At 44.8% G+C, this 12,575-nt stretch overlaps 1 protein-coding gene across 1 annotated transcript in view; it reads left to right on the forward strand.

Moving 5' to 3' along the window:
- Nucleotides 1-12,575, forward strand: part of SACM1L (SAC1 like phosphatidylinositide phosphatase) — a 130,467-nt gene that overhangs the window by 103,011 nt on the left and 14,881 nt on the right. The gene's annotated exons all lie outside the window — the stretch shown is intronic.

A 12,575-nucleotide genomic window follows, 5' to 3' on the forward strand; every position in this document is an offset into this window, starting at 1 on the left:
TACCCATCCTCTGATGGCTACTTCCAGCAGGATAATGCACCATGTCACAAAGCTCGAATCATTTCAAATTGGTTTCTTGAACATGAAAATGAGTTCACTGTACTAAAATGGCCCCCACAGTCACCAGATCTCAACCCAATAGAGCATCTTTGGGATGTGGTGGAACGGGAGCTTCGTGCCCTGGATGTGCATCCCTCAAATCTCCATCAACTGCAAGATGCTATCCTATCAATATGGGCCAACATTTCTAAAGAATGCTATCAGCACCTTGTTGAATCAAAGCCACGTAGAATTAAGGCAGTTCTGAAGGCAAAAGGGGGTCCAACACCGTATTAGTATGGTGTTCCTAATAATTCTTTAGGTGAGTGTATAAGCTGCATTGATGATCATTTGTACCCTATGACTAAAGATCTTCGGAAACTGCCATCCCAACCATAGTTTAGGACTGCTTGTACATTTTTCACTAAGAGATTCTTCCCAAAATATGTGTGATTGTGTGTCACATTTACAGGATTATAAGGCTGCAATTCTGCCCGAGGTGGTCTCCATTCACTCTGTATGTAAGGGTAGGGGCAGACCTACACTGGCACATAGCTAAATTTTATAGAGCTAAGCAAAGTATCACTATAGTAGCAACAGAACCAGGTACTCTTCTTTTAGTGCCTATTACAAATAGGCATTGGATGTGACCATATTTAACCACCTCCCGACCGCCGTACGCGTATATGCGTCCGGGAGGTGGTTGTTTTACTCCTCCTGGACGCATATACGCGTCCTCTCGCGAGACGCGAGATTTCCTGTGAACGCGCACGCACAGGCGCGCGCGCTCACAGGAACAGAAGGTAAGCGAGTGGATCTCCAGCCTGCCAGCGGCGATCGCTCGCTGGCAGGCTGGAGATCCGAATTTTCTAACCCCTAACAGGTATATTAGACGCTGTTTTCATAACAGCGTCTAATATACCTCCTACCTGGTCCTCTGGTGGTCCCTTTTGTTAGGATCGACCACCAGAGGACTCAGGTAGGTCAGTACAGTCCCACCAAACACTACACTACACTACACCCCCCCCCCCCCGGTCACTTATTAACCCCTTATAAACCCCTGATCACCCCATATAAACTCCCTGATCACCCCCCTGTCATTGATCACCGCCCTGTCATTGATCACCCCCCTGTCAGGCTCCGTTCAGACGTCCGCATGATTTTTACGGATCCGATCCATGTATCCATGGATCCGTAAAAATCATGCGGAAGTCTGAATGGAGCCTTACAGGGGGGTGATCAATGACAGGCGGGTGATCACCCATATACACTCCCTGATCACCCCCTGTCATTGATCACCGCCCTGTCAGGCTCCATTCAGACGTCCGCATGATTTTTACGGATCCGATCCATGTATCCATGGATCCGTAAAAATCATGCGGACGTCTGAATGGAGCCTTACAGGGGGGTGATCAATGACAGGCGGGTGATCACCCATATACACTCCCTGATCACCCCCTGTCATTGATCACCCCCCTGTCATTGATCACCCCCCTGTCAGGCTCCATTCAGACGTCCGCATGATTTTTACAGATCCGATCCATGTATCCATGGATCCGTAAAAATCATGCGGACGTCTGAATGGAGCCTTACAGGGGGGGTGATCAGTGACAGGGGGGTGATTACCCTGATCACCCCCTGTCATTGATAACCCCCCTGTAAGGCTCCATTCAGACGTCCGCATGTGTTCTGTGGATCCGATCCATGTATCCATGGATCCGTAAAAAATCATGCGGATGTCTGAATGGAGCCTTACAGGGGGGGTGATCAGTGACAGGGGGGTGATCACCCTGATAACCCTGATCACCCCCTGTCATTGATAACCCCCCTGTAAGGCTCCATTCAGACGTCCGCATGCGTTCTGTGGATCCGATCCATGTATCCATGGATCCGTAAAAAATCATGCGGATGTCTGAATGGAGCCTTACAGGGGGGGTGATCAGTGACAGGGGGGTGATTACCCTGATCACCCTGATCACCCCCTGTCATTGATGACCCCCCTGTAAGGCTCCATTCAGACGTCCGCATGCGTTTTGTGGATCCGATCCATGTATCCATGGATCCGTAAAAAATCATGCGGATGTCTGAATGGAGCCTTACAGGGGGGGTGATCAGTGACAGGGGGGTGATCACCCTGATCACCCCCTGTCATTGATAACCCCCCTGTAAGGCTCCATTCAGACGTCCGCATGCGTTCTGTGGATCCGATCCATGTATCCATGGATCCGTAAAAATCATGCGGACGTCTAAATGGAGCCTCACAGGGGGGGTGATCAGTGACAGGGGGGTGATCTCCCTGATTACCCTGATCACCCCCTGTCATTGATAACCCCCCTGTAAGGCTCCATTCAGACGTCCGCATGCGTTCTGTGGATCCGATCCATGGATCCGTAAAAATCATGCGGATGTCTGAATGAAGCCTTACAGGGGGGGTGATCAATGACAGGGGGGTGATCAGGGAGTCTATATGGGTGATCACCCCCCTGTCATTGATCACCCCCCCTGTCATTGATCACCCCCCCCCTGGTAAGGCTCCATTCAGCCATTTTTTTTGGCACAAGTTAGCGGACATTTTTTGTTTGTTTTTGTTTTTGTTTTTTCTTACAAAGTCTCATATTCCACTAACTTGTGTCAAAAAATAAAATCTCACATGAACTCACCATACCCCTCACGGAATCCAAATGCGTAAACATTTTTAGACATTTATATTCCAGACTTCTTCTCACGCTTTCGGGCCCCTAAAAAGCCAGGGCAGTATAAATACCCCACATGTGACCCCATTTCGGAAAGAAGACACCCCAAGGTATTCCGTGAGGGGCATATTGAGTCCATGAAAGATTGAAATTTTTGTCCTAAGTTAGCGGAAAGTGAGACTTTGTGAGAAAAAAAACAAAAAAAATCAATATCCGCTAACTTATGCAAAAAAATAAAAAATTCTAGGAACTCTCCATGCCCCTCATTGAATACCTCGGGGTTTCTTCTTTCCAAAGTGGGGTCACATGTGGGGTATTTATACTGCCCTGGCTTTTTAGGGGCCCGAAAGTGTGAGAAGAAGTCTGGGATCCAAATGTCTAAAAATGCCCTCCTAAAAGGAATTTGGGCCCCTTTGCGCATCTAGGCTGCAAAAAAGTGTCACACATGTGGTATCGCCGTACTCAGGAGAAGTTGGGCAATGTGTTTTGGGGGGTCATTTTACATATACCCATGCTGGGTGAGAAAAATATCTTGGTCAAATGCCAACTTTGTATATAAAAATGGGAAAAGTTGTCTTTTGCCAAGATATTTCTCTCACCCAGCATGGGTATATCTAAAATGACCCCCCAAAACACATTGCCCAACTTCTCCTGAGTACGGCGATACCAGATGTGTGACACTTTTTTGCAGCCAAGGTGGGCAAAGGGGCACCTTTCGGATTTCGCAGGCCATTTTTTACAGATTTTGATTTCAAGGTACTTCTTACACATTTGGGCCCCTAAATTGCCAGGGCAGTATAACTACGCCACAAGTGACCCCATTTTGGAAAGAAGACACCCCAAGGTATTCCGTGGGGGGCACGGCGAGTTCCTAGAACTTTTTATTTTTTGTCACAATTTAGCGGAAAATGATGATTTTTCTTTTTTCCTTACAAAGTCTCATATTCCACTAACTTGCGACAAAAAATAAAAAATTCTAGGAACTCGCCATGCCCCTCACGGAATACCTTGGGGTGTCTTCTTTCCAAAATGGGGTCACTTGTGGGGTAGTTATACTGCCCTGGCAATTTAGGGGCCCAAATGTGTGAGAAGAACTTTGCAATCAAAATGTGTAAAAAATGCCCTGCAAAATCCGAAAGGTGCACTTTGGAATATGTGCCCCTTTGCCCACCTTGGCAGCAAAAAAGTGTGACACATCTGGTATCGCCGTACTCAGGAGAAGTTGGGCAATGTGTTTTGGGGTGTCATTTTACATATACCCATGCTGGGTGAGAAAAATATCTTGGTCAAATGCCAATTTTGTATAAAAAAATTTGGAAAAGTTGTCTTTTGCCAAGATATTTCTCTCACCCAGCATGGGTATATGTAAAATGACAGCCCAAAACACATTCCCCAACTTCTCCTGAGTACGGCGATACCAGATGTGTGACGCTTTTTTGATGCCAAGGTGGGCAAAGGGGCACATATTCCAAAGTGCACCTTTCGGATTTTGCAGGGCATTTTTTACAGATTTTGATTGCAAAGTTCTTCTCACACATTTGGGCCCCTAAATTGCCAGGGCAGTATAACTACGCCACAAGTGACCCCATTTTGGAAAGAAGACACCCCAAGGTATTCCGTGAGGGGCATGGCGAGTTCCTAGAATTTTTTATTTTTTGTCGCAAGTTAGTGGAATATGAGACTTTGTAAGGAAAAAAGAGAAAAAAAAAAAATCATCATTTTCCGCTAACTTGTGACAAAAAATAAAAAATTCTAGGAACTCGCCGTGCCCCCCACGGAATACCTTGGGGTGTCTTCTTTCCAAAATGGGGTCACTTGTGGGGTAGTTATACTGCCCTGGCAATTTAGGGGCCCAAATGTGTGAGAAGAACTTTGCAATCAAAATGTGTAAAAAATGCCCTGCAAAATCCGAAAGGTGCACTTTGGAATATGTGCCCCTTTGCCCACCTTGGCATCAAAAAAGCGTCACACATCTGGTATCGCCGTACTCAGGAGAAGTTGGGGAATGTGTTTTGGGCTGTCATTTTACATATACCCATGCTGGGTGAGAGAAATATCTTGGCAAAAGACAACTTTTCCAAATTTTTTTATACAAAATTGGCATTTGACCAAGATATTTTTCTCACCCAGCATGGGTATATGTAAAATGACACCCCAAAACACATTGCCCAACTTCTCCTGAGTACGGCGATACCAGATGTGTCACACTTTTTTGCTGCCAAGGTGGGCAAAGGGGCACATATTCCAAAGTGCACCTTTCGGATTTTGCAGGGCATTTTTTACACATTTTGATTGCAAAGTTCTTCTCACACATTTGGGCCCCTAAATTGCCAGGGCAGTATAACTACCCCACAAGTGACCCCATTTTGGAAAGAAGACACCCCAAGGTATTCTGTGAGGGGCATGGTGAGTTCCTAGAATTTTTTTTTTTTTGTCGCAAGTTAGTGGAATATGAGACTTTGTAAGAAAAAAATAAAAAATAAAAAAATCATCATCATTTTCCGCTAACTTGTTACAAAAAATAAAAAGTTCTATGAACTCACTATGCCCATCAGCGAATACCTTAGGGTGTCTACTTTCCGAAATGGGGTCATTTGTGGGGGTTTTCTACTGTCTGGGCATTGTAGAACCTCAGGAAACATGACAGGTGCTCAGAAAATCAGAGCCGTTTCAAAAAGCGGAAATTCACATTTTTGTACCATAGTTTGTAAATGCTATAACTTTTACCCAAACCATTTTTTTTTTTGCCCAAACATTTTTTTTTTATCAAAGACATGTAGAACTATAAATTTAGCGAAAAATTTATATATGGATGTCGTTTTTTTTGCAAAATTTCACAGCTGAAAGTGAAAAATGTCATTTTTTTGCAAAAAAATCGTTACATTTTGATTAATAACAAAAAAAGTAAAAATGTCAGCAGCAATAAAATACCACCAAATGAAAGCTCTATTAGTGAGAAGAAAAGGAGGTAAAATTCATTTGGGTGGTAAGTTGCATGACCGAGCGATAAACGGTGAAAGTAGTGTAGAGCCGAAGTGTAAAAAGTGGCCTGGTCATGAAGGGGGTTTCACCTAGCGGGGCTGAAGTGGTTAAAGGGGTTTTGCCATGTCAGCAAATAGCATTTATTATGCAGAGAAAGTTTCCATGGTTACGACCACCCTGCAGTCCAGCAGCATGGCTGTGCTTGTACACTATAGAAAAAAAAGCACCAGCCTACATGAGCTGCCACAGTCCCGGCCACCAGAGAGGCTGGCATTTTTTCTTACAGTATATAAGCATGACCACCACTGATGGATTACAGGGTGGTTGTAACCATGGAAACAAGCAGTGTATAATGTGATGGAAAAATTAATCCAGCCATAAAAAGAGACACATTATTTATAATAACAATACATTAGTAAGTGCCTTCAGGACAGCCATTTTTCACCTTCAGGACGCAGCCTAATTTTGAAAATATGACATGTCACTTTATGTGGTAATAACTTTAAAACACTTTTACTTATCCACGCCATTCTGAAATTATTTTCTCGTCACATATTGTACTTCATGACAGTGGCAAACTTGAGTCAAAATATTTCATTTTTATAAAGAAAAAGTCTTTTTTTTCCCCGTAAGTTATTACAAATGAACAACAAGTACAAGCCTGTGCAGTGTGGTGTTACAATCAATCAAAATACAGGCGTAGCTAGGTGTGAAATACAGAGGTAATAAAGCATGTGGGTAGCAACCCACTGGGTCCACAGAATACTGTATAACAAGACAATTAGAAACAGGTGCAATACATGTACCAAAATATGGGTGTAGTGCAAAAAACCCAGTTTTATATAATCAGCTACCGAAGTTTCCAAATTAATGAAAACTAAAAGAATTATACGACACAGAACAAACAACTAAGATGGGAGGTATAGACAAAGGACACAAGGCATAAGGGGTTAGGGGTAGATCACATATATCAGCACAGGCATTAGTCAATGTATTCGTCCCATGATTGCCAGATCTTGTTAAATCTCTCAACCTGCTTAGATAAGCTTGCAGACAAGTATTTAATTTATCTGACCTCCATAACATATGCAATGAGGTCAATTCGGGTGGGCGGGACAGATCTTTTCCAATATCTGGCAATAAGGCGTCTGGCTGCGGTCAAAATATGTAGGGATAAAAGCAAAATGTGTCTTTTCAGCGGCATTGGTGGCATATTCTGTAAATAGAAAAAGGGGTTTAATGGGAACCGAATATGGAAGACCTGGACGAGAACCTCATGCACCATCTCCCAGAAGGGCCCAATTAAAGGGCAATTCCAGAATATATGTATATGAGACCCCTCTATTGGAGAGGGAAGGGCATACATGCTTCAATAACTGTGGGGTATGGTACCAAAACATCAATACCTTATAAGAGTTTTCTCTGAGAGATGCAAGAGGATGACTTCGTTGTCCTGTCCCACACTAGTTTCCATTCCACAATAGAGATGGGTTGATTAAGAATCGCTTCCCTTTTAGACATATAAGTGTGCTTAATGGATGAGGATGATAGGAGGAGGTATATTTCAGATATGAGGCCCTTAGTTGAGCTTGACAGCTTACATAGTTTTTAAAGGATGTGGGAGTGGATATAGTCATAGATTTAAATATGGTAGCGAACAAGTGCTATAATTGTAGATGTTGATATCTGACAGAGTCAGGAAGCTGGCGGGGTGATTGTAATCTCTCAAATGGCATCATTTGGAGAGTCTTATAGTCTATAACAGCCGCAAAATGAAATGGCTTGTTAGAAACCAATGCTTGAGGAAAGGGGTTTAATACCCGTCAGAAACAAAGGGTTAGATAAAAAAGAAGTCATGGAGGACCTTTCAGAAGCCAATGAGAATTGTCGATTGCATCTTAGCCATATGCGAAGAGTTAGTGACACAGGCTCTAGCAAGTCAGGCAGCAACGCAGTCGACAATGGGGACCATATGAGTGAGTTAGGGTGTACAGGAGCTATCCACAATTTCTCCACTTCCGACCATCTAGAGCAGGGGTGTCAAACTCAAATTCATCGGGGGCCGCATCAGCAGTTTGGTCACCCTCAAAGGGCCGGTTGTATCGGACTTATGGGGGATCTGTGGGTGACACTTATGGGGGATCTGTGGGTGACACTTATGGGGGATCTGTGGGTGACACTTATGGGGGGGATCTGTGGATGACACATATATAGCATCTTATGCTATGTCTCATCCACAGATCCCCTCCATAAGTGTCCCTGTAGTGAATGACCCTCAATACACGGGCTAGGGGCCGGCATCTGCTTTTATAATGACAGCGGGGCCCGTGAGGTTACTATTCTACTACACGGCCCCGCTCACTGTATAATCGTATCTCTAATAGTTAATGGTTACCGTATGTATATAATCGCATAAGGAGCTCTTTGTATTACCGGTACTTACAACTACAAGCGCTCGCCGAGAGGAGGGAGGAGGCAGGCCGGGAGGACAGGCGCTGGCAGCGCGAGTCATACGTCATGCGCCCACGCCGCCTGCTTCATTCATAAAGTGGGCGGCGCAGGCGCGTGACGTATGACTCACACTGCCAGCGCCCATCCTCCCAGCCTGCCTCCTCCCTCCTCTCGGCAGCACTTGTAGTTGTAAGTACCGGTAATACACAGCGCTCGTTATGCGATTTATTATCACTTCCTGGAGGGGCCGCCTGCAGACTAGACCACGCTGGTATTCTCCGCAAATGGGCTGCCCAATAATACTTTGTTATATCAGGGGCTGCCAGAACCCCCAGCGACTCAGGCACTGTAAGAGTCGCACAAGCTATCCGGTGCCTCTTCCCATTCCATATGAATCTCAGCATACTAGATTGTAGGGCACGCAGCTCTCGACTCGGTAGCGTCTCAAACAGGTAAAGTAGCTTTGGCAATATAGTCATCTTGACTGTAGCTATACGACCCAACAAGGAAATGTGAAGAGGCATCCATTTACTCATAAAGAACCTTTAAGTTCCGGAACGTGTCCGGGAAGTTGAGTGCGTACAAGGAGGAATAAGTCAGAGTTGGGTTTATTCCTACATATCGTAATGTAGTGTCCTTCCAACAAAAGTGGAAGTTAGTTTTCATGGTAGCAACACTCTCCGGGCTGCAATGAAGAAGGCAAGCCTCTGTTTTCGCAGTGTTAACTTTGTAACCCGACAACCTCCCGTACACTCCCAGCAACTGGAAAAGGTTTGGAAGCGTTATATGCAAATCCTTCAATGTGAGCAGAATATCACCCGCAAACAAGGGCATCTTGAACTCTACATTATTGACCATGACTCCATGTACAGTATATCCGGGTGTGCTCGAATGGCCTCAGCAAGGGGTTCGATGCAGAGGACAAATATTAAGGGGGATAGTGGGCACCCCTTGCGTGTGCAATTACATATAGGGAAGGTCGAGGAAAGAGCATGGGGCAATTTTACCGCCGGTGTTGGCTTTGAGTAGAGCATTCATAAGGCCGTTAGGAAGGGGCCTGTAATACCAAAGGTCTGCAAGGCGGAGAACATAAATGACCAGTTCAAATGGTCAAACGCTTTTTCAGCGTCGAGACTATGCAATAAAGTTGCCTCATTGCGTCTATTAACTTATCTCTACGAGATCAATGGTACGCCTAGTATTGTCTCCACCCTGCCGATCCCTGACAAACCCCACCTGGTCCCTGTGAATCAGATGGGGAAGCCACACCGAGAGACTATCAGCTAAGGTTTTCGTAAAAAAATTTAGGTCCGAGTTAAGGAGGGCGATTGGCCTATAGTTGGCACAATCCAGGGGATCCTTTCCAGGTTTAGGGATCAGTGTGATGTAAGAATGCGAAAACGAGGTGGGTATCGGGGAGCCCTGTAAAAATGAGTTATATAGAGGTAACATATAGGGTATCAAAATGTCTGAGAAAGTTTTATAATACACATAGGGTAACCTGTCTGGGCCAGGCAATTTCTTGTTGGGGAGCTGTTTAAACACTTGTAATCAAGGATGACAGAGCATCCTCCGGCAAATTTAGGAAGGTTGCATTTAGACAGAAAAGTTTTCAAAAAGGCGAGCGTGTTCCAACTGATCGGGAGGGAGCTGTTGGGGGATAGCATAAAGATGTGCATAAAACTCCTGGAAAAGTTTCGAGATCGCCTCAGGATTGTATAGTAATGTGTTATCTGCTTGTCTCATAACAGTTGGGCTACCCATCAGGTTTGAGTCACGCAATTGATTAGCTAGAAGAGTATGGGGTTTATTACCCCACGCATAAAATCTTTGCCTAGAATACAACAATAGTTTCTCAACTTTTTGACATTTGTAAATCTTGTAATCTGGCCCTTAAGATTACGGTGTTACAAATGATGGGAACGACGGGAGATCTGTTGCACAATACAATCTTTTTTCAATTGGGACCCCAACGCTATACATTGGCCTCTGAAAACCGCCTTATGAGCCTCTCAGTGTAGCAACAGAGACGACAGAGGATTGATTAAGCATGAAGTATTCCGTGAGTATCCCTAAGCTCGTGACGGATACGTAGACTATTTAAGAGAGACTTATTATGTCGCCAGTGGCATACTCTGGCATGTGACCCTACACTTTTGAGACTAACGGATATTGGAGCATGATCAGACCAGGTAATGTGGCCCATGTCCGCATCCTCCAACATTCGTAAAACAGGAATATTTCCGAAGAAATTGTCAGAGTATGAGTACTGTGGGGGTGGGAGAAAAAGGTGTAAGACTTTGCAGGGGGGGTAGTTTACCCTCCAGAGATCATACAGAGCGTGGCACCGGATAGTGCGTCTAAAAAGCCGCGACAGACGACACTGTGCTCGTGTAGGTGCGGTATTATTCATAGATAGTCTATCCATCTGCTCCGAGAAGTAAGCATTAAAATCTCCCCCAACGAGCAATGCAGCAGGGAGAAATTGGGACAGTTTGAAAAGGACCCTGTCTAAAAAAAATAATTTGGGCTGAGTTTGGGGCATAGAGCTTAGAGAGTATAAGTGGATTACCATGCAGCGATGTTTTGGGTATAATAAACCTGCCCTCCCCGTCAGCAATATAGCATTCAACCTGTATCAGGCAATAAGTAGACAGAAGAATGGCCATCCCCGCTGTCTCTTTCCCCCGACGTGGCAGATTACGCTCGGGGGGGGGAAAAGAACTACATCTGCTTTGTGGGATTTGCATTCGTTCAGAGCTAGCCGTCTCTTGGTGTTGGAATTGAGGCCCTTAACATTTAATGAAATACACTTAACCATCATAAAACATGAAGAAGGAAATACTTGCTAAGCTCAAACCCAACATCCCGTTGCGAGGAGACCACAGAAGATTCGGGCCCCTGTCAAACTGTAGCACAGATGAACCGCAGCCAGACCACCTAGGAATAAGAAACACAGGAGGAAAACACAAAGGGGAAGAATGGGGAGACACAAAAAACGTCAATAACCACACAATTGTAATATCATTGGGCAAAACTACCCAGAAAGGGATCAGTAACACATAGTAAACAAAGGTATCATTATTGCCACACCGATATAGGGGAGTGACTGGACGTCCCCAAAAACGGCAGAAAAAGAGGACATCAGAGTGCCAAAAAGTACAAGAACAGCATTATCAAGACCAGTAAGCGTCCCGGGAGGTCAAAAAATGATCCTGAAGTGAAAAAAGAACACCGCCAAAAGGCAAAAAAGTGAACAGGAGACGTGCAGTACTTAATGCAATAGAACTCTGTACTCATGGGGGAGCAACAACAGGTTCCAAGTTGTGCAGGTCATCTTGGAAGGGAGGACGCCACTTCTTTTGTTTAGGCGTCTGCCAAACCGGATCTGGAACAGGCTTTGGGTCCGGGAGCTCCCAATCCGCTATGGAGCGTGTATCCACATCTAAGGCTGAGCAGAATGGCAGGAGATCTGCATGCTGACGAAGAGTGAAAGTTCTGCCCTTTTTTGTGGCTAAGAGGGCAAACAGGAAGCCCCATCTATACGGAATTCTTCGCTAACGTAGGAGGTTCAGCAATGGTTGTTAGCGCCCGTCTTTTCTGGAGGGTCCACCAGGAGAGATCTTGATATAGTTGGACAGCCGTACCATGGAACTCAATTGACCAGTGCACTCGAGCTTTAGACTTTATATTCTCTTTCAATTCAAAGTCATTTATGCACATCGCGAGGTGGAGCGGTAGAGGATTTAGAGCGTAGGGCTCTGTGCGCTCGATCCAGTTTAATAGGCTGCGTTAATGGAGCCCCTAGCATTGAGTTAAAAAAGTTCCATCAGGGTCACCCGCAGATTCTCCTCATTATCGGATTCAGGGAGTCCGCGGATACGAATATTGTTTCTACGACCTCTGTTATCCAGGTCTTCCAGGTGGCGGGTATTTTCCCTGATAAATTGTGTCTGGGAGGCTATAATAGATTGAAGGTGAGTGACACTCCTGTGTGTGTGTCATCATGTTCAGTCTCTATGGAGTCCACGCGACCCGCCAGCTGCTAGATGTCTCTCCTGAGGGGAGAAATTTTCAAATTTGCAAGCATTCCTAAGTTCAGTGATCAATAGTTTGCAGTCGTCTTTAGTGGGCAAATGTTGCAGGGTTTTCTGAAGCAATGTGGAGGATTGTGTGGAATGGAGGGAGCCCTCCTCTCCTTCATCCATAGAATCCGACAGATGGTCCCATGTAGCCCCTTCAGGCTCAGCTCAGGGGTTAGGTCATGTGATATTTTTATAGAGCAGGTCGTTACGGACGTGGCAATATCTAATAAGTATACTTAATTTTTTTATTTATGTTTTACACAATATCATTTTTTAAACAAAAAAATAATAATCATGATTTAGTGTCTCCATAGTCTGCGAGACA

The sequence above is a fragment of the Bufo gargarizans genome, chromosome 5 (assembly GCF_014858855.1).
Source record: "Bufo gargarizans isolate SCDJY-AF-19 chromosome 5, ASM1485885v1, whole genome shotgun sequence".
NCBI lineage: Eukaryota > Metazoa > Chordata > Amphibia > Anura > Bufonidae > Bufo > Bufo gargarizans.